Consider the following 18,895-nt stretch of genomic DNA (forward strand, 5'->3'; position numbering starts at 1 on the left):
GTGGAGGATTATGAAGGACCAATAGGGCTGTCCCCACCTACGACATATATCTAACAAATCGTGGGATATAAGGCAAACGAAGGTAACCTTTAGCCTAGACACCACGTCTACGCTATATATTACTACTGTAGTCTAACTACGTTTGAGCTCCCGTAGTAAACTACAGCACTCCGTATAAACACGGAGCGACGGACCCGCGAGTAAGAGAACTGATATCACTCAACTACAAGCACTAATAGCTTATACTAAACCAAGTATAATACTAGAGATAGGAACCATGAATACTTATTAAAGCCCAAAGAATGTAGCAGCATCCGTAGAGGTACAAGCTACGGCAGAGTGCCGACACCCCAGCACTTCTCCCTAACTACTTCCTCACTCTCGTATAGGTACAAATTAGAGAAGAACGCTAAAGATCGGTGCTCCTCATGAGTACCTCTACCCTCTCCCTAGTCTAAGGCACTAGCTAGGCTGCACCTTGCCTTGCAATGAAGCTCAAGAGAGGTGATCTCCACTTGGTGGTGGTGTCTCATATGGAGCCCCTCTGCTCATATTTATAGAGGGTGACCAGGGCTGTTTCGACCAGGGGATTGGAGTGGAGTCACCTGGAACCGCCTTTGGGAGCAAATGAGAGGCTGCCACGTCGAAGTCTATAGGTCGGTCGTGTCATCCTTTGGTCGGCCGACCGGGTTCTGGCCCCGAACTAGCCCGGTTTTGGCTGAGAGACTGCTAGGTGGGCCCTAAGGTCGGTTATGCATGATTCCCCATTGTACTAGGTTGGTGACTTGCCCTGGTGGGCCCTCCAATCCATGTGAATGCGCCTGATTGGTCGACGCCATTTGCCTTGGATTGAGGAGTGTGTTTTCATTGCTCTTGAGGTGTGTTTTCTATCTTATTTCACCTGCATATAAATATTTACCAACACTTGTTGAAATGGTTAGTAATAAACCTCTACCAGTAGCCTAAATTTTGTGTTTAGGAGCTGTCAACAACACCCCCACACTTAGCCTTTGCTCATCCTCGAGTGAAGGATAAAGGACTAAGGTAGAACATGATTTCCAAAGGTATGAAGCAAGCATAAGAGATATTCCAAGCCATACATTGCACTTGTGAACTATGAAGTGTCTATCAAGCCATCTTGGGTGGTTGAGGCATGGAGTAGTCTTGAATCAAATCACTTCTACTCCTCATGTCATGTAGCCTGGGGTTATACAATAAGTTTTCAAAATAAACCTTGCTTAGTTTCTCATTTAATTCTCTCAGATCGCTCAATGTGTTTATGTCCTCACCAAGGCATTTGACTTGCCTTCTCTTCATCCTACTTCTAGTGATGGCTATATGTGGGGCTCAAGGTAGGGTATGAAGGATAAGGCAAACTTGTATCACATGTATTGCAAAGTCAAAGACCAGATCCAAAGAGAAAAACAAGTCATTCAATCAGATCAAGATGTGCACGTATATGGATTGTGGTGGATAAGACGAAAACTCCTTTTGTACGATCCCTCTCTCTCTCTATAAATTCTTTTGAGAGCATGGCTATCTGTTGACACCGTTTTTTGACACGTGTCAAGATTAATGGTGATGTGAAGGAGGAATGGCCGATTTGGAAGAAGCCAAGGATGTACAGGACTGGGATCGGCCGATAGAATGGCAGCCGATGGGCCAAAGGAATATTCTGGTTTGGAAGATGTTGATGCTCAAGATTTAGCAGTTGGCCAATGGCACCATTGCCGATGGATTTGAGAGAAATTCTGGGCTTTGGTGATTCGGTTGAGATTTGTTTTTGTTTATTTAGGAAATCTTTTTGCTTTCTAGTCAAGATATGTGTTTGCCGTAATCGGCTAGGACTTGTTGGCTTAGGCTATAAATACCAGTTGTACGGGACCGGAAAAGAATCATACACATCCAATACAACAATCCTTTACAATTTTCATGCAATTTACTTTCGTGTCAGCGACTTTGCCATTTTCTCTTTTCGGTGAGTTCTTACAAGTTGATCAAGAACATCTCATATTCGAGCGACTTGATTTGCTGGTAAGTGTTCGTTTTACCGAGTAAATCTGAGCTTTAGCTTCAAAGCGTATTGCTGTTGCTTCGTTCAGATCTATTCAAGAGTTATTGAATTTGTCTAGACCTTGATCTCCAGCGCATCGCTATTTTCTCATCCAGATTTATTCACAATTTATCGATATTTGCTAGATTTATAGGTTTTCTTGTATTTTTAGCTTTTATCAGATTTATCTGCCTTGGAACACATGTAAATTGGCTATAATTTTGATAATATCTTAGTTATATTATAAATCCATTTTAGATCTGTTTCAAGTGTTATTGAATAGCTTCATCTAAGTTAAACATTCGTAGTTTTTATACTGTTACGCACGTGGAATCGGTTGCTTTGAGCCGATTTTGTTGTTTTCCGTATCGGCTGAACTAGATGATACGCACGCACGCTCGTTTTCTATTCATATTAATTGCATATTGTCGTTTCCTACATCGGCAAAGCCTACCGATATGCTTGTAAGGGGGTCATTCGTAGATCCAGCCAATACACTCTCAGATTTAATGTTTACCGATTCCTTGTCAATTTACACGTCAAATTGACTGGCACGCTTGGTCTACTTTCTAAAACTTGGCGAATGGTGCCATCAGATTCTAGTGTGTTGATTTTTGCGTCAACACTATCTTTTTGGGTTTTTTTTTCATGGACCTTCATTTGTCCATATTTTTTTCAATACTTGGACCTTCATGTGTCCATATTTTTTATAGCCCATGCCTCTCTTTTTTATTCTTTAACAAAAACTGGAGAGAGAGAGAGACCAACACATATTGTGGAGCTTTTATTTTGTAGAATGAGTGGATGGTACAATGTTAACTTCTCAAAAAAGCATGATAAAAATTTCTCTCGAGGGTCACAACAATTTGACAAAGCTCAATGCAAGACAAGCAGCATATGTGTATATTGTTTTCAAGATAAATCATCATATGGCTTTGTTAGGACTTTGGTATATCTAAGAGGAGTTTTGCAAAAGGTTTTCCAAATTTTCAAATAAATTTCCCAAGCACTTAAATAGTAAGAGTGAAGGTCATATTATTCAAACTATATCTCGAACATCAACTTCTTAGATAAATATATTTTCCTAAGAATTTTTGTTCACAAGCATTAAGATGATAAACATGGAATAAAACATATGCAAGGAAACATATAGAGCATGTGGAACACAGTGATCCATTTTGATTTTGATTTTAGTGAGTCAGATTTGAAATTTATTCAAACACATGAATCAAGAGAGTTGAGAGGTAGAGGATGCACATACAATCGTTGTTGAAGAAGATGGGGATCAAGGCAGTGGTGATTCAATCAAACCACTGGATGGCCGGCTGACTCTTGTGTCCTTGCCTTTTACCTTGTCATGTTGGTGCAGACGATGTTGTGAGATACATTTGTGGGATATCTCGAAAGTGTATGGCAATGATAATCTTGAGAGATCTCGCCCACATTTGTACTTGTACTTGGTGTCGGTGTTTTACTGGCAGGTTCTCTGAGGTATTCCCCGAGGAGAGTGGTTGAAGGCAGGGACTCACCGAGATTAGAACGCGATGGTGCAAGGAACACAGAGATTTAGACAGGTTCAGGTCGCCAGAGCGTAATACTCTACATCTTGTGTGGTGATTTGTATTCCCTTAGGTGTTGTTCGATGTGTATTGTCCGCTTTGGAGGGGTCCCTGCCCGCCCTTATATAATTTGGGGGGACAGAGTTACATGGAAAGTCCTAGCCGAGTACCAGCAGAGTTCTACTCCGAGTAGGTCGGGTAGTTTCCTTGTACTCTAGCTAGTTGTACTGTTGTACGAGTAGTTACAGTAGAGATAGGGCGTATCAATGTGCTATTCCCTATTCTAGAATATTCCACGCCTGTGAGCAGTCCCGCTGCCCCAGGTCTGACAAGCCCCCAAGCTCTTCATAGTTGAGTCCTGTAGGCGTCGAGTGCTTCTGAAGATGTTTCGTCGAGTGCTTCGAATGCTTCCGGAGTTCATGGGCTTCGCATGTATTGTCTCGAACACTTTCCGGAGTTTGTTGCCCAGGCTTGGAGTCCATCGAGTAGTCTTCTAAGTACTTTTCTTGGTTGCATCGAGGCTATGACCCGAATTCATTTCTCTGTATATGGTGCGTGATGTACTCACGCTCCATATGGAGTAGCCCTCGAGCCTTACGTTGGACCGAAGGATCAGGTTGAGGATCATCTATGTCTTCAGGGTTCTTCAAGTCTTCATTTGAAATTAAGACCGTCTTTGAAAAAAAGTTGCCATTTATGACATATATTCCGCAGCCCCGAGCCTTGACTTGAAATCCCTTGATTTAGGGTTAAGATTCCAGAATCAAAGCGTTCTTTGTGACCTTTGAACTTCTCAATATTTTCAGAAATGCCACTCACCTAGTTATTTAATTGAGCCAGGCGGATCTAGGTCTTTTCACTTCTCGCTTTCGGTAATTTCCTCAGAGTTTAGAGTTCATCCTTTGTTTTCTCCTCAAATCCTCAGCTCTCGAGCATATGCATGAGAAGAGGCTCGTGACATTCCGGATGGCGCCGAAGAAGTCGAAGCGCCAGGGATCCGAGAAGGAGGCGATGATGGCTGGCGGGTGGAAGAAAAGTAAGGTGTCGGAATTCGTGATCTCTTCTCCTGTCAGTCGTCATCTTTTGCAATCAAAAGCCTTGATTCAGTGGCAGTCAGCCGAAGGTCATGAAAGGCCCTTTGAAAAGACCTCAGATATTTTTCTTTTTAAGGCTTTTGTTGAGCGTGACCTTGCAATGCCGATTTGCGATTTCTTGCCAGGTATTCTTTTCTTTTGGGGGATTCAGCTTCACCATCTAACGTCTGATTAAATTCTTCATATAGCCATTTTTGTCCGTCTATGCAAGACTTTCCTTGGAATTCATCCCCACTTTGACCTTTTCTAGAGTCTCTTTTCCTTGCATCCGTTTCCCAATCCTAGGAATACTGCTAGGGTAGGAGGTGCTGATCTTCAATTTCGTCCTGGCATGGCGGAGAAGTATATTCCGTATACTCTGCATCGTCAGATTGGGGATTGGAAGGTGGAGTGGTTTTATATTGATAATCATGCTCCTGCTCTTCCGGAAAGGACTCCTGGACCTCCGCAAAAGCGTAACGAGTGGTATGCTTGTGTTGAGAATGTGGATTAGGTGGATGAGCTTCTTGAGAAGATTGCCCACCAGCAGAAAGAGGGGGTGACTGGGGCGACGGTTGTGGTGTCTGTCGGTGTTTTACCGTCGGATTCTCCGAGGGGTATTCCGAGGAGAGTGGTTGTGAGTAGGGACTTGCCGTGATAAGAACGTGATGGTGCAAGGGACACAAGGATTTAGATAGGTTCAGGTCACCGGAGCGTAATACCGTACATCCTGTGTGATGGTTTGTATTCCCTTAGGTGTTGTTCGATGTGTCTCGTCCCTTTTAGAGGGGTCCCTGTTCACCCTTATATGATCTGGGGGAACAGGGTTACATGGAAAGCCTAGTCGAGTTCTGTTAGGATCTTAGACCGAGGAGTTCGGCTAGTTCTCGTGTACACCGACTAGTTCTACTCTTATTCGGGTAGATACAATAGAGGCTGGGCATATCCATGTGCTACTCCCTGCTCTAGAACATTCCGCGCCTGTGAGCAGTCCCGCTGTCCCGGGTCTGACAAGCCCCCGAGCTCTTCATAGTCGAGCCCTGCAGGTGTTGAGTGCTTTTGAAGAAGCTTGTCGGGTGCTTCGAGAACTTCTGGACTTCATCGCTTGGGCAATGAGAGCTTCGAGTGCTTCTAGAGCCGGTTGTCCATCCTTTGAGTCCATCGGGTGCGTCGAGTAGTCTTCCAAGTGCTTCTTCGGCTGCATCGAGGCTATGAGGTGCTCAAGCCCCGAATTTATCTTGATATATGGTGCGTGATGTACTCGCGCTACATATGGAGTAGCCGCCGAGCCTTAGTTTGATTTGATAAATCAGGCTGGGGATCAATTCAATCTTCTATGTCTTCCAGATTTTCGTTTGGGGCTCAAAGTATTTTCGAAAAAGTTTCCTTTTATGACACGTATCCCGTAGCCTATGATTTGGGGTTAAGGGTCCAGAAGATCGTATCATATCCTTTGCAATCTTTCTGAAGTCAGCAGTACTGCAACGAATCTTCTGAAAAGGTGGCTCTGTGGTGTACTGTGTACCCGTGGGTTCACATGGCGAGTACAACTATGGAATCGTTTCTGTTTCGCTCGTGACCTTCCTTGTCCTCGGGTGTCACGAGATGTACTGTGGCTCCGCTGCTTCTTCTATTTAAGTAGGGTCTGAGGAACTTATTTCTTCAATCTTGCAGTTGTAGTTATGAGTTCCAAGTGGAGTTCCTCCTTAGAGAGTACTCGACCTCCTGATGAGAGTAGTCGATTGCTCTTGGTAGGTGCTAGAAGAGTATTTGCGAGCAGCAAAAACACTTGCTATCTTCATGGCTGCCGGCCTTGCTTCTCTAGGCTTATCCATTCTGACCGTCTTGTACCTGGTGGGCTGATGGTGGAAGTTGTATCAGAAGCGTTTGCGGTCTGTTGGAGCCATTCTCTGGGTGGAAGTTTTAGTGGTTTCCCCCTCGATGTCTTCTGGAGAGATGGCATTGTTTTTGTTGCAAAACATATCAGGGAGAAGAGCAGGTGCAAGAAAAGGATTTGCGATGTTCCTGATCATGCATCTCTTCTTGCTAACAAGCCTTTCCTCCCTGAATGTTTCTAAATTTTTCCCTCTTGGGAATAACAAGATTTGTATCTTTGTATCAGCCCTGGGGCTGGCTTCTTTGTAGTTGAGATCGAGTGGTTTCGAGTAGTGAAGTCGCTCAGATCTGTGTATTTTTCTTCTATTGGAATGTAATCCTTGAATGGAAGTTTCTGTTTCTATGTTGGTTCTGCTTCCTTTAAAGTGAATCCCGAAATTGCTGGCAGGAATAACTCTGAAAACTGGTGCGTGATCTTTGAGCTTCTTGTTATTTACCGTAACTGCCACTGGCTCTGCTTATTTAATTGCTCGAGTAAACCTAGGTTTAGCACGTTTCCAGGCTTAGATTACTTCCGCCGCCTTTGGTTCATCTGCTCTCTCCTCCGAGTGCCGCAAGAAACTAGCCACCGCTAGCCCCCGAGTGTCAAGCAAGAGAGAATCCGCGTTTCCGCATTCCCATGGCGCCGAAGAAGTCTGCTATGAAGGAGAAGGTGGGCGACGCTGCCGGAGACGGAGCGGAGATCCATGGGTGGAAGTCGAGTAAGTGCTCCGATTCCCACTTGCTCAGTCTTGTAGAGGAGCACCTTCTTCAACCCCGGAAGGAGATCCATTGGCAGAGATCCGAGGGAGAGTCTTTTCCTCACGAAGGGGTGGATGAATCCGTTGTTTTTCATCCCCATGTTCTTCGTGGTCTTGGTTTTCCCATTTCTGACTTCTTTTGGGGTCTTCTTCACCATTGGGGGCTTCAAGTGCATCACTTGACCCCTAATTCTATTCTTCACATCTCGATCTTTGTCCATCTTTGTGAAGCTTTTTTGGGGATTGAGCCCCACTTTGACTTGTTTCAGTATTTCTTTCATCTGGAGCCCCACCCCAATGAGTCTAAGATAGACGTAGTTGTGGGTGCCGGGTTACAATTTTGCCCGGGGAAGAAACCCGAGTACATCCCCTACGACTTGAGTGACAAGGTCATCAACTGGAAGGAGATGTGGTTTTATGTTAGGAATCATTCTTCTTCTCTTCCTCTTTGTACTTCTGGCCCCCCTGTGAAGAAGCCGAGTTGGAACTCCAGGGGAGGCTGGGCGGACCAGGTCAATTTTCTCCTTGGGGGGTTGAAAGGTTGAAGGCGGATCACCAGATTACTGGTGCTTTTGTGATAGTGCATTGGATTCTTCAAAGGATTCAGCCTCTGCAACAACGGGTCCATTTTGGTTTTCAGTATACAGGGGAGGAGGATCCCACCCGATATAGTCGAGCCAAGATTTCTGAGGATGAGTTGAAGGATCGGGTGGGCGGGCTCCTGAAGAATGTAATCTGGAAGCTGAGTCTTTCTGGGACGTTTAGAGCTGGCAAGCGTCCTCGGGAGGTACTGCTTCGAGTAGTCGACTGTAGTTTAAATCGAGTACTTTTGTCGAGTAGTCGAGTTGATCTGGTGTCTTTCGTGCAGATTACTCTCGAAAATTATCAAAGTAGGCCTCCGCTACCCGACGTTGTGCCCGAGGCGCATACTGATTCAAGTGTGCATCTGGCTTCTTTTGCTTTGCATCTTCGTTCGATTGAACTGTTGGATTCTTGACTAATCGATGTTGGTTCTTGTGCAGGTCCATCGGCTAGTCGGACGGCGTCAGATGTCCTTGACGTTGCGGCGGACGAGCCGTCCGTCGAGTCGGCAAGGACCCCAAAGCGGAGGGCCACTTCCGCTGGTAGCAGTGATAGGTGAGTACGAACTTTCACTTTTCTGACGTCTTGAATTTGTTTTGATGCTTCTTTTCTTGATAGACCCCCTTCTCCCTCCAAGAAACGGGTGGCGAGTTCCGTTGTGAGCCCAACCGCCTCGATTCCTGCTACACCGAGCGAGTCTGTGGGCAGTGGTTCTGCCAGGGGGCAGAGTGCTTCGGGACTGAGCGGTGTCCCGAAGTTTATCAAGCCGATGAAATTTGTTTTGAAGCAATCTTCTCAGTAAGTGTAGCTGTTGATAGGCTACTCCTGTTTTCTTTCTTTGCTTTTGTACTGATGCATCGAGTACTTTTTTTGTTTTGTAGCAACCCTGATGCTCTTGGGATCGATGATACGGTCAAGGATCGTATCTTCGCTTCTCTTAAGAGCATTACCCAGTTTCCCCCCAGCCCATCGAGAAATGATGTTCGGTTGGGTGATCCTGCCACTGGCACAGCGGAGAGTCCTGCGACTGAGGAAGGGGAGGGCAAGAAATCTCCCATTGCTGACACTGGTGAGTAGATTTTCACATATAGTCGACTGGTTGTGTGTTGAGTTTTGCTGACTATCTTGTGTCTTTCAGATAAGCAGGCTGAAGATCAGCCGAAGAGTCCTGTGGCTACCTCCAATGTTGATTTGATTCCACTGGAGACGCCGCAGCAAGAGGCGGAGAAGCCGATCGAGAGGTCGACTGCCATGGCCCGGGGGATTCTGGGCTGTCATTCTGTTCTTGCAGTGAGTAGCCTTTGTACTCGGGTACTTATATTGAGTTGTCGAGTACTTTGTCTTGACTATTTTTTGTTGACAGGATCTGGCTAAGCAAGTCGCTGAATAAGCCGAGTTCCTTTGGCAGACTGGAGAGGGTCTCCTGTTGTCAACTGACCAAGCGCAGTAGCTGGAGAAGATGGCTGCTCTTGAAAGGTCTTCTCAGGAGCAGTCGGAGAAGGTCAGACTTCTGGAGGCCTGGTTCGAAGCTTTGGAGCAGGACAATTCTACTCTTCAAGATAAGGCCTCCAAGCTGCAGGAAAAGGCGAAGGCACTCGCCAAGGAGAAGAAAGGTATTCTTGTATTCTTTGATGCTTGTATTTTTCGAGTGGCTTCTTTTGTACTCATGTTCGCCTTGCTTTGACAGAGATTAAAAGCATGTTGTTGAGAAAAGGTGAAACAATGACTGACTTGACCAATGTTATGTATCGCCAAACAGATGCTGTGGAGAAGCTGACCAAGATCAAGGCTGACTCTGACAAGCAAATGGTCAGGGACATGAAGCATATCAAAGACTTGGCGGTTGATCGTGATCAGAAGGCCCAGCAGCTGGCTGATCTTGAGGCGGCAGCACAAGTAGTTATCGGGATGGCCGAGGAGGGAGATGCTGGTGACAAGAGTCTGTTGGAGCGTCTTTGTGAAGCCCCCCAGCGACTTAGCAGCTTCTTCTCTAACACATCTAGGGAGTACTTAGCTCATGCATTAGGATTAGTTAAATCCTTTCTTCCTTCCGCGAACTTGGCTCTTATTGGCGATGGGGTGGCCGTTGGCTGTTCGGAGGAGAAATTCTCTAAATATGTCACGGAGATGAAGCCCATTGCTGATAAGGTTATCCGTGGTTTGGAGCCGGCGCCTGAGGGAGAGGCTTGAACATTTTGTTGTATTATTCTTTTGGCTCTTGTGTGATGTGTGTCCACTGCAGTACTTTTAACATTTGGATGTATAGTACTTTTTTTTAGTTGACGACTGATCGAGTGGTTGCCTTTTCACGAAGCTTGTCATTGGTTACCTTGATTTGCGTCTTTGAGTACCGTATTAGTCAATTTGTTTGTCATCTCGTGGACGAATAGTTCCTTTTAGGAAATGGAGATCTTGTCTTGGCTTGGGTCGAGTACTGTAGTAGTCGATGAGTTCTCATCTCGTGGATGAATAAATCCTCTTGAGAAATAGAGATATTATCTCAGCTTGAGTCGAGTATTGTAGTAGTCGACGAATTGTCACCTCATGGATGAATAAATCCTCTTGGGAAATAGAGATCTTGTCTCAGCTTGAGTCGAGTACCGTAGTAGTCGACGAATTGTCACCTCATGGGTGAATAAATCCTCTTGGGAAATAGAGATCTTGTCTCAGCTGGAGTCGAGTACCATAGTAGTCGATGAATCATCACCTCATGGATGAATAAATCCTCTTGGGAAATAGAGATCTTGTCTCAGTTTGAGTCGAATACCGTAGTAGTCAACAAGTTGTCATCTCATGGATGAATTACTCTTCTTGGAGATAGGGAACTTGTCCCTCGGAAGGTCGAGTACCATAGTAGTCGACAAGTTGTCATCTCATGGATGAGGAATTCCTCTTGGGAGATAGGAAACTTGTTCCTTAGGGCTGCAGAGCTCATGTCTCTTAGCCCTAGCTACTCGATTCGCCGTTCCTTTTACTTTAACTTAACAAATAAAGGATGGTATTCGAAATAGCTGATGGAGTAACAACTCCTGAAGACGGTAGAGAACTTGTCTCTAGGGCCGCGGAGATCGTGTCTCTTAGCGCCAACTACTCGATACGCCGTGCCTTTTACTTTAACTTAACAAAGAAAGGTTGGTAGTCGATGTAGTTGATGGAGTAACAACTCCTGAAGAAGGTAGAGAACTTGTCTCTAGGGCCGCGGAGCTCATGTCTCTTTGCCCCAGCTACTCAATTCGCCGTGCCTTTTACTTCAACTTAATAAAGAAAGGTTGGTATTCGAAATAGCTGATGGAGTAACGACTCCTAAAGAGGGTGGAGAACTTGTCTCTAGGGTCTTTGACGGCGAATTCCTCCATCAGATTCTGAAGCACTCGATTTCTTCTTTATATTTGAATCTTGCTCGGGCGGATCCAACCTAGCCTTTATTGGGTGTAAGATCGGGGGTTGGCCCTGAGGGAATTTGTCTTGAGTGTTTATCTTCTGCCGACACGATTAGTTTGGATACTGAATCAGAACTCGGGCTGACCCATCCTAGCCTTTATTGGGTGTAAGACCGAGGGTTGGCCCTGAGGTGACTCGATCAAGTAGTTGTTATACTCCTATCTTGTTTTTGTTGATAGTTCGGGGGTGGAACCTCCCTCGGGCGGACCCATCCTAGCCTTTATTGGGTGTAAGACCGGGGGTTGGCCCTGAGGTGGTTGGACCCAGCCAATTATTTTGTGTGGAGTATTTCTTCTTCTTCGAGTAGTTCGGGGGTAGAATCTGAGCTCGGGCGGACCCATCCTAGCCTTTATTGGGTATAAGACCGGGGGTTGGCCCTAAGGAGATTTAACCCATCTGACTAGCTCCTTCTTCTTTGATTGTCAAAAGAGATTTTGCTCGTGTTGGCTCTTTTTCTTGTTGTATTTGTTGGCAGAAGGTGGAGGTGTTCCGAGTGTTTTGCGAAGAATGATGCATTGGAAACTCGAGTGCTTCCCTCACTACAACAAACATGACTTTTTGTGACATATATCGCATGACACCAAATCTATTCGCCACTATGGCAGTTTGATTTGTGACATTTTATTTTGGCCAATATAGTTTAGTGACGAAAATGAGTTGCTCGTCGCTAACACGAACTGCAGATCATCACAAACGGATCAAGGTCTATATCTTGACGAATTTTATTGTGTCATAGAGGATAACCAACAAATGTCACAATTCTATGACAAATTTGTATTGCCAATTCGTCATAAAAAAGTTTCAAACACTACAAGAAACTTTTTGTTTTATGTTACCATCAAGTATTCGGTGTATATAAGATAATTATTTTGCAAGTTACTTCATAAGGTTGTCTTAATTAGTTTCTTAAAAAATAGAAAAATATTATGTCCCAATATGTCAATGGGCTTAAACTTGTGTTAATAGATAGACTAGGTCATGTACGGTGCCCAGTACATAGGCTGCTTCCTCTACCACAACGTGGGCGAGCACAATCTCAAAAGGAAAGAAAAATACGGGCGATCACAGCAGTAGCCAGGCCGGCCAGTTGCTGGCGCGCGACATGCTTCTGCCAGCTGCGGGCCACCAGGTGCTGATGATCCCGTTGGCCTAGCGAAGCCCAGTCCCATGGCGCCAAGTGGCCGAGCCAAAATTAAAAAAAACACTCCTAGTGCTTCTTGCAACATTATTTAATTAGAAGAAATTTATATATTTATACCCTTTTCTATTTCCGCAGAAAAATTATTTAATTCATAATAAATGGTAAAACACATCAAAAAATTGTGAAATTTTAACCATAATTATATTGTGATAAGTAGAATATAAAAAAATATCAAAGTCACATTGCAGTGTATATTATCAATAAAATGTTGAAACCACAATGAGTACCTAAGTCACATTACTATCTCATACAACTCAAGGCTACCTTTGTGTTTTTCACACTATTAAATACTAAACATATTGAATTGTATTTTTCATATTTTTCAATAGTTCTATCATTACATGCTTATGGTAAAAATTTTATATTTTTCTGAAGTATTTTCTGTCGATTTTGCAATGGTACTAATGTCGATTTTGCAATCCTTGAGGTGCTGGATAAATCCCCAATTTTTTTTTGATGAAATCTGAAGTAAATAAATTTTGGGAGATTATGTGAACTGCACTTGAAACATTGTTGGGACTCTATCTCTGAATTGTTGAAACATTGAATCTATCTCTGAATTTGTGCTGGTAAAACTGCAATGTTTGATGTAGTACTTTGTGTATTTTGTTTCCTCTAAGTCTAGATTACCAGCAGCTCATATTTTTATACTTGCAGTACATATCTGTAAAATTTGAGTTTGTTTGAGCTTGATATTTGACTTCTCCTCACATGCAGCGGTTATTTGAGGTCAACAGTGGATGGAGTACTTTGTATGAGGTTTCTGGTGGAATGCGTCATGGACATAGGACAGGAAGCTTCTATTGGTATTCTTAACCATGATATTTTCTTTCTTGTAGAATCTTTACAGCGATTTAGGAAAGGAAATTCTAGCATGCTTAAAGAGTTGCCTCGCAGCACTGACAACAAATGTAAGTACAATAGTCACTTGATACTGCACATACGAATCCACTGCTAATTATTGTAAAGAGGGTCCTCATGTTTTATAGCCATTTAAACTAGACAACTAATATGTTTTGATGTTAGAATGACACCACAAAGTGTAGGATTGAGGAAGTGGCCTCATGTTGATTGTTATTGTAGTTTGCAACTTTGCATCTTAGTTGTGACACACATTACTACTGTCATTGACAATTTTGAGTGCTTCAGGCATGCTGTTGGTAGGACGGCATATGGTAAGCACAGCGGTTGGTGCATCCATGGATCAGCAACAAATGGCGTGCTAATATCGTGCCAGCTGACTTTTGTCTTTTGAACACATGGCTGTTGTCTTTTGAACAACATATGGCTGAACAATGAAAACTTATGACTAGAATGATTATGAACTTGTATGCTCTATGTAGTGAAGGCAAAGACATTTCAGTATCTAGTTGTTGACGTAGCTAGTTGAATTCTATCATGTAAAGTGAGCATATGGTATCTGCCAGTGATTTCTATCATGTAAAGTTGATATTATTGTAACCTGTTCAAATTTGATTCTACTTAAAATTCCAGTAGTAACTTAGTGCTATTACTTGTTGTTATGATTTGATAGTAGTCCATTGGATTCTCAATTCTTTTTATTGCAAATATTGCCGATTGAAAGTATTTGACATTTTGATAATGTGCTCTTTTCAGGCTTAGGGTCATATGCAAGGAACAAAGATAATCTTTTATTATTTTAAGATTTTGGGCTAGATTAAAACTTAAGTTAGACTATGGTTTCACAATGAGTTTTACTTGTGCTATTGTATGTGTATGCTGAGATAGATCAAAACTTATTTCATGTAATGAAATGTTTAATATGTTGTGTTTACATGGGCTGTTTTATATTTATGGGCTAAAATGTGTATGGCATGAAATTTTGGGCCGAAAAGTGGCTCAATTCTAAACTGGCCCAATTAATAAATGTGCCATGAATGAAAGTCAACGTCCATGTCAGCAGACACATCATCATGAGCGCTATGTCATTATCCATGTCATCATCCACATCACTATCCATGTAAACTGACTATTCAATTTGTGATGAAATTAGTGATGTTTATTTTCGTCATAAACACTGGGCCTGGGCTGGGCTACGCGGGCTCAATGCCAATCTATGACATTTTTGGAATTCAGTAATAACAAAAAGCAAGCGTCACAAATTAGTGACACCGTAATGATCGTCACAAAATTTGTGACAAAAAAAATATATTTTTGTCGCAGTATACATTTTATGACCCACATTAGGCGACGAATGCATTTTCCTCACCTAAGCGTCACAAAATGCAAAACATCTTGAATGAAGTTTTTGATGAGTGGAATCTATCTTCGACTGCTTGGTCGGTTGAGGAGGAGGTACTGTTCTGTCACTGTGTCGTTTTCGTGGGTTGTACTCATAGTTGTCAGGTAATTTGAAGTTGGATGTCGGGCTGTAAGCTTTGACTTCTTCCTGATCTTCTCCTTTGTTGATGATGACTGTTTTCACGTTGCGACCAATGTTGATGACATTGTGCAAGTCGTTGTTGGAATAGTCGAACGAGTCGCCAAGTTGTTGATGGTATTCTGTATTGAGAATCTTCTTTGGGTTGTTGTCCAGGTGGATGGAGACCGTGACTCCTGGAGGCGGTGGAGGGATTTCGTAGCTAGCTGCTACTGTGTCGCTCGCCTCTGCTTCACAAAGGAAATCATCGTAATCGAGGTCTTCTAGTGCCGTAGAATTGGTCTTTCGATTTGGAGGATCCGAAAATATGGCCGTGAAAATTTCGCGATCGTGACCGGGAATTTTTGAATTGTTGTTCTCTTCCTTGAGCGGAAGGCCTTGCTGAAACGGTAGTTCTTCATATTCTGAGAATTGTCTATTCTCCCCCTGATTTGAGGACTGTAGTTCTCTTTTTTGTAGTGGCATCAGAAGTCGACTCCTTGTCGGATTCCATTTCCTATTGTTGACGGCCATTATTTCCCATTTTGGCCGTCAACTTCTCAGGAATAAATTGAACCTTGCACTATATTCCATACATATTTTACCTAATCCAAACAAATTCCACAAGTTGTGGTGGTTTGAGATGTTTTGTAGGATTATGCTTAGAATATGCAAGAAACAATACTAAATGGAGCATCTACAAGGATGGTGAAACATGGGTATAAGATGACACCATTATAAACATTTTCAAATGCCAAATTTGACTTTGCCATGTTGAAGAGCTCATCGAGATGATCAAATTGGACATTTGGTTCACCCAATTCGGAGTCCGGACGCAAAAGTTATGCAAATCACAAGTTTCGGACTCGGATTGTGCAGAGGCTGCAGGCCGGCCGGCCTCACCTAGTCCGGCCGGCCCGGCACCTTTGCCAACCACATCTCGCATTGCCACAAGACCATTAGGGACCCTCCAGTGGACCCCTATGCACTAGATATATAAGAAAATATAAAAGTTATGACCGAAAGGCCTAGCACATGGATTAAAGGACCCATTTTCAGCACTTGCCGAGATCTTTTGGACCGGAGCACCACTATGGACTTCATGCACCCTTTGATCAAGATGTCGGTGAAAAGGAGGGCCGAGATGTGCCAACTCCAGGCCGGCCGGCTGGCCTACAATTTTCAGCTTTGAACCAACGCAACCTACAAAGACACCAGGAGGAGATCAGGAGCGTCCACGAGAAGGTCGGCGCCAAATGGAGGAAATCCCAGGCTGGCCGGCCTAGGAGAGGCCAGCCGTCCCCACTTTGCAGCGTCTCGTGCTCATCTTCGCGTGGAAGCTACGTCAACTGACCCTCTTGCATACACCCGATGCCTCAGAAAAATACTGACCTCCAGCTAGTATAAATAGGCCTCCACCCCTCACTTGTAACACACACCAAAGGAGCTCTCTTCTGTCACTTTTACTTTCTAGAGTACGTTAGGTAGTTGGGAGTTAGAGTCGAGTCGAGCTTGTCTCGGGATTCCGGAGTCATCATCGGAAGTCGGTATAAGCTCTTGTATCTTTCCTTTGACATTTATCAATATAGTTATCTTCTTTATCTTTTCGAGTCAGCTTTACATTCCGCATTATTTATCTTCACAAGTTATCGTACTTGTGTGCGGAAGTAATTTCTTTAGCTTAGGCTTTGTATCTTCCTTGTTTATCGGGATCTTACCTTACGAGTTTTCTTGCCCGGACTAGGGAACTCAAGTTAGGTCCCTAGGTTGTGGGGGATTTCTCTTGAACGCGTCAAGAGAAATCCTGACACCGAGTACGGACGTGGTGTCCGAGCTTCGTGTTAGCTAAAAAGTGTGTTCCACCCCACGGTACCATTGTGGTAGGCGGCAGGTGGTGACATCCCTGTCCGTCCCTTGTAGTCCACCACGTTTGGGTGCTTTCATAGCAGTAGTGCCGACTGCCGTTGGACTCCCTTCTCACCCCAATCTGAGTCCTTCCTTGAGCCCGCCGAAGTAAGCTCTAGGTTCTCGATAACTAGTTAGAATCAAAGTTTAATCTAGAGAGGCTAGCTCGATAGTTTAGAAGTGTTTTAGGAGTCTTTCTCGTTCGTTGTCCTCCCAGCTGCTTACCTTTCTAAGGATTAGAGTCTCCTATGTCAGATGATCATCGTGGCCATTATCTTATCTATCATATCAGGCTTACCCCCACTAAGTTAGCCGGTTGATATCTCTAGTAAAGTTTGTCATTCAATTCTTCGATACTCTTTATCCATAGTGCTTCCCTAAGGAAAATTACGATACGCTTGAATACTCCAAGGTGAAGTGCTACAGCGGTGATTATGTGCGCTTGCGGAATCCATATCCTATTGAGCATAAGAAACACCAACAAGCATTTCTGGCGCCGTTGCCGGGGAAGCAATTGGCTAAAGATATCGTTGAATAGTTTGATAAAATCTACTGATTTATCGCTGCTAATTTTTGTGGTATTACCATTGCTCTCGGTATCCTTGTGATTTCTGTAGAGCAGTGCAGGACCACATTCGATCTACCATATCACTTCAACTCAGATCCAGAAAAATTGGGTGAATTATTTGATGCATAGTCGTTCTACCAGAAGAAACTTTCTAGGATCAAGGCCTTGACAACACCAGCTTCAATACCCATGGCTCAGAAGACACTCCATCAATTCTCAGCCCCGTCCAATAGCCATATCCCTACTGGACTGACCAATAACCAAGGCATTGATGGCTCTGAGATAAAGACTAGTCTTGTCAACATGATCCGAGCAAGTCCCTTCTGCGGAAAGGCATCAGAGGATGCCAACACTCATCTTCAGAATTTTCTGGAAGTGAGTAGCATAATCAACCCAGAAAGCACTACAATGGATAACAGTCATCTTCAACTGTTCCCATTCTCTTTTCTTTGAAAAGCAAAGACATGGTTCTACGCCTACAAGGAAGGATTCGACACTTGGCATGCGTGCGCCAATGCTTTTCTGGTCAAGAATTTTATGGTGGGCAAAACTAACACCCTTCGGAAAAGGATTTCCAGTTTTGAACAACTCTAGGATGAGACAGTCTCGGAAGCCTGTGAACGTCTTTAGGAATACATTGCAGCATGCCCACAACACAGCATGGAAGAATGGCTTATCATTCAGAACTTCTTCCATGGCCTGAACCAGCGATCGCAAGATCACATGGACGCAGCAGCGGGAGGAGCATTCCTCTCCCTCGATGTTGCAGTAGCTAAAGTGCCCATCCACAAGGTTGCTTCCAACCAGAGTTGGAAGGAAGATAGGCAGCCAGCCCATGCAAAAGGAATGCATAAAATCGACAGTGTCAATATGCTGGTAGCCAAGATGGATCTTCTCATGAAAAAGCTAGAATCTCCACACCAGGAGGTTAACCAGACTGAGCCTCAGATGACATGTGAAAAATGTGGCAATCCTAGACACTCGGGCAAATCTTGCCCGTTCACTCAAGAGGACGAGAACTCCATTGGGAACAACACTCCCAATGACTCAGACTGCCGTCCTCAGCAAGGATGGAATTCTAAGCCCGACCTCCCCTTCGGCCAACAGCAAGGTAGCAATTTTAATAATAGTTTTCAGCCCTCACTTAAAGACTTCATGAACGGCCAAAAACAAATCGATGACAACATTAGTGAGAAGTTTCTTGCTAATGATAAAATTCTTGAGTCTTTGGCTGTGCAACTAGAGGGGTTTGAATTTGTTATTAAAAATCAGTTGAGTTTCAATGAAATGATAGAAACTAAAGTAACTCAGCTGACCTCATCCTGTCTTAACTAACCATAACATGGCGGAGCTTCCCGAGCAACAGGGAGTAAACCCGAAAGAAAGTGTGAATGCGGTAGCTGTGCGGGTAAGACAATCCGCACAGAACCCACCACTTCTGCAGGATGTAGGAACACAGTGGAAGACCGTAATCGCTATGAATACCGATGCTGAAGA

At 43.8% G+C, this 18,895-nt stretch overlaps 1 non-coding gene across 1 annotated transcript; it reads right to left on the reverse strand.

The window, feature by feature from the left end:
* Nucleotides 1-17,953: 17,953 nt before the first annotated feature.
* LOC120646586 lies at nt 17,954-18,060 on the reverse strand. The gene has a single exon (XR_005664488.1). It is a non-coding gene; the product is annotated as a small nucleolar RNA R71 (small nucleolar RNA).
* Nucleotides 18,061-18,895: the final 835 nt, after the last annotated feature.

Source organism: Panicum virgatum, chromosome 8K (genome assembly GCF_016808335.1).
Source record: "Panicum virgatum strain AP13 chromosome 8K, P.virgatum_v5, whole genome shotgun sequence".
In the NCBI taxonomy this organism is placed as follows: Eukaryota; Viridiplantae; Streptophyta; class Magnoliopsida; order Poales; family Poaceae; genus Panicum; species Panicum virgatum.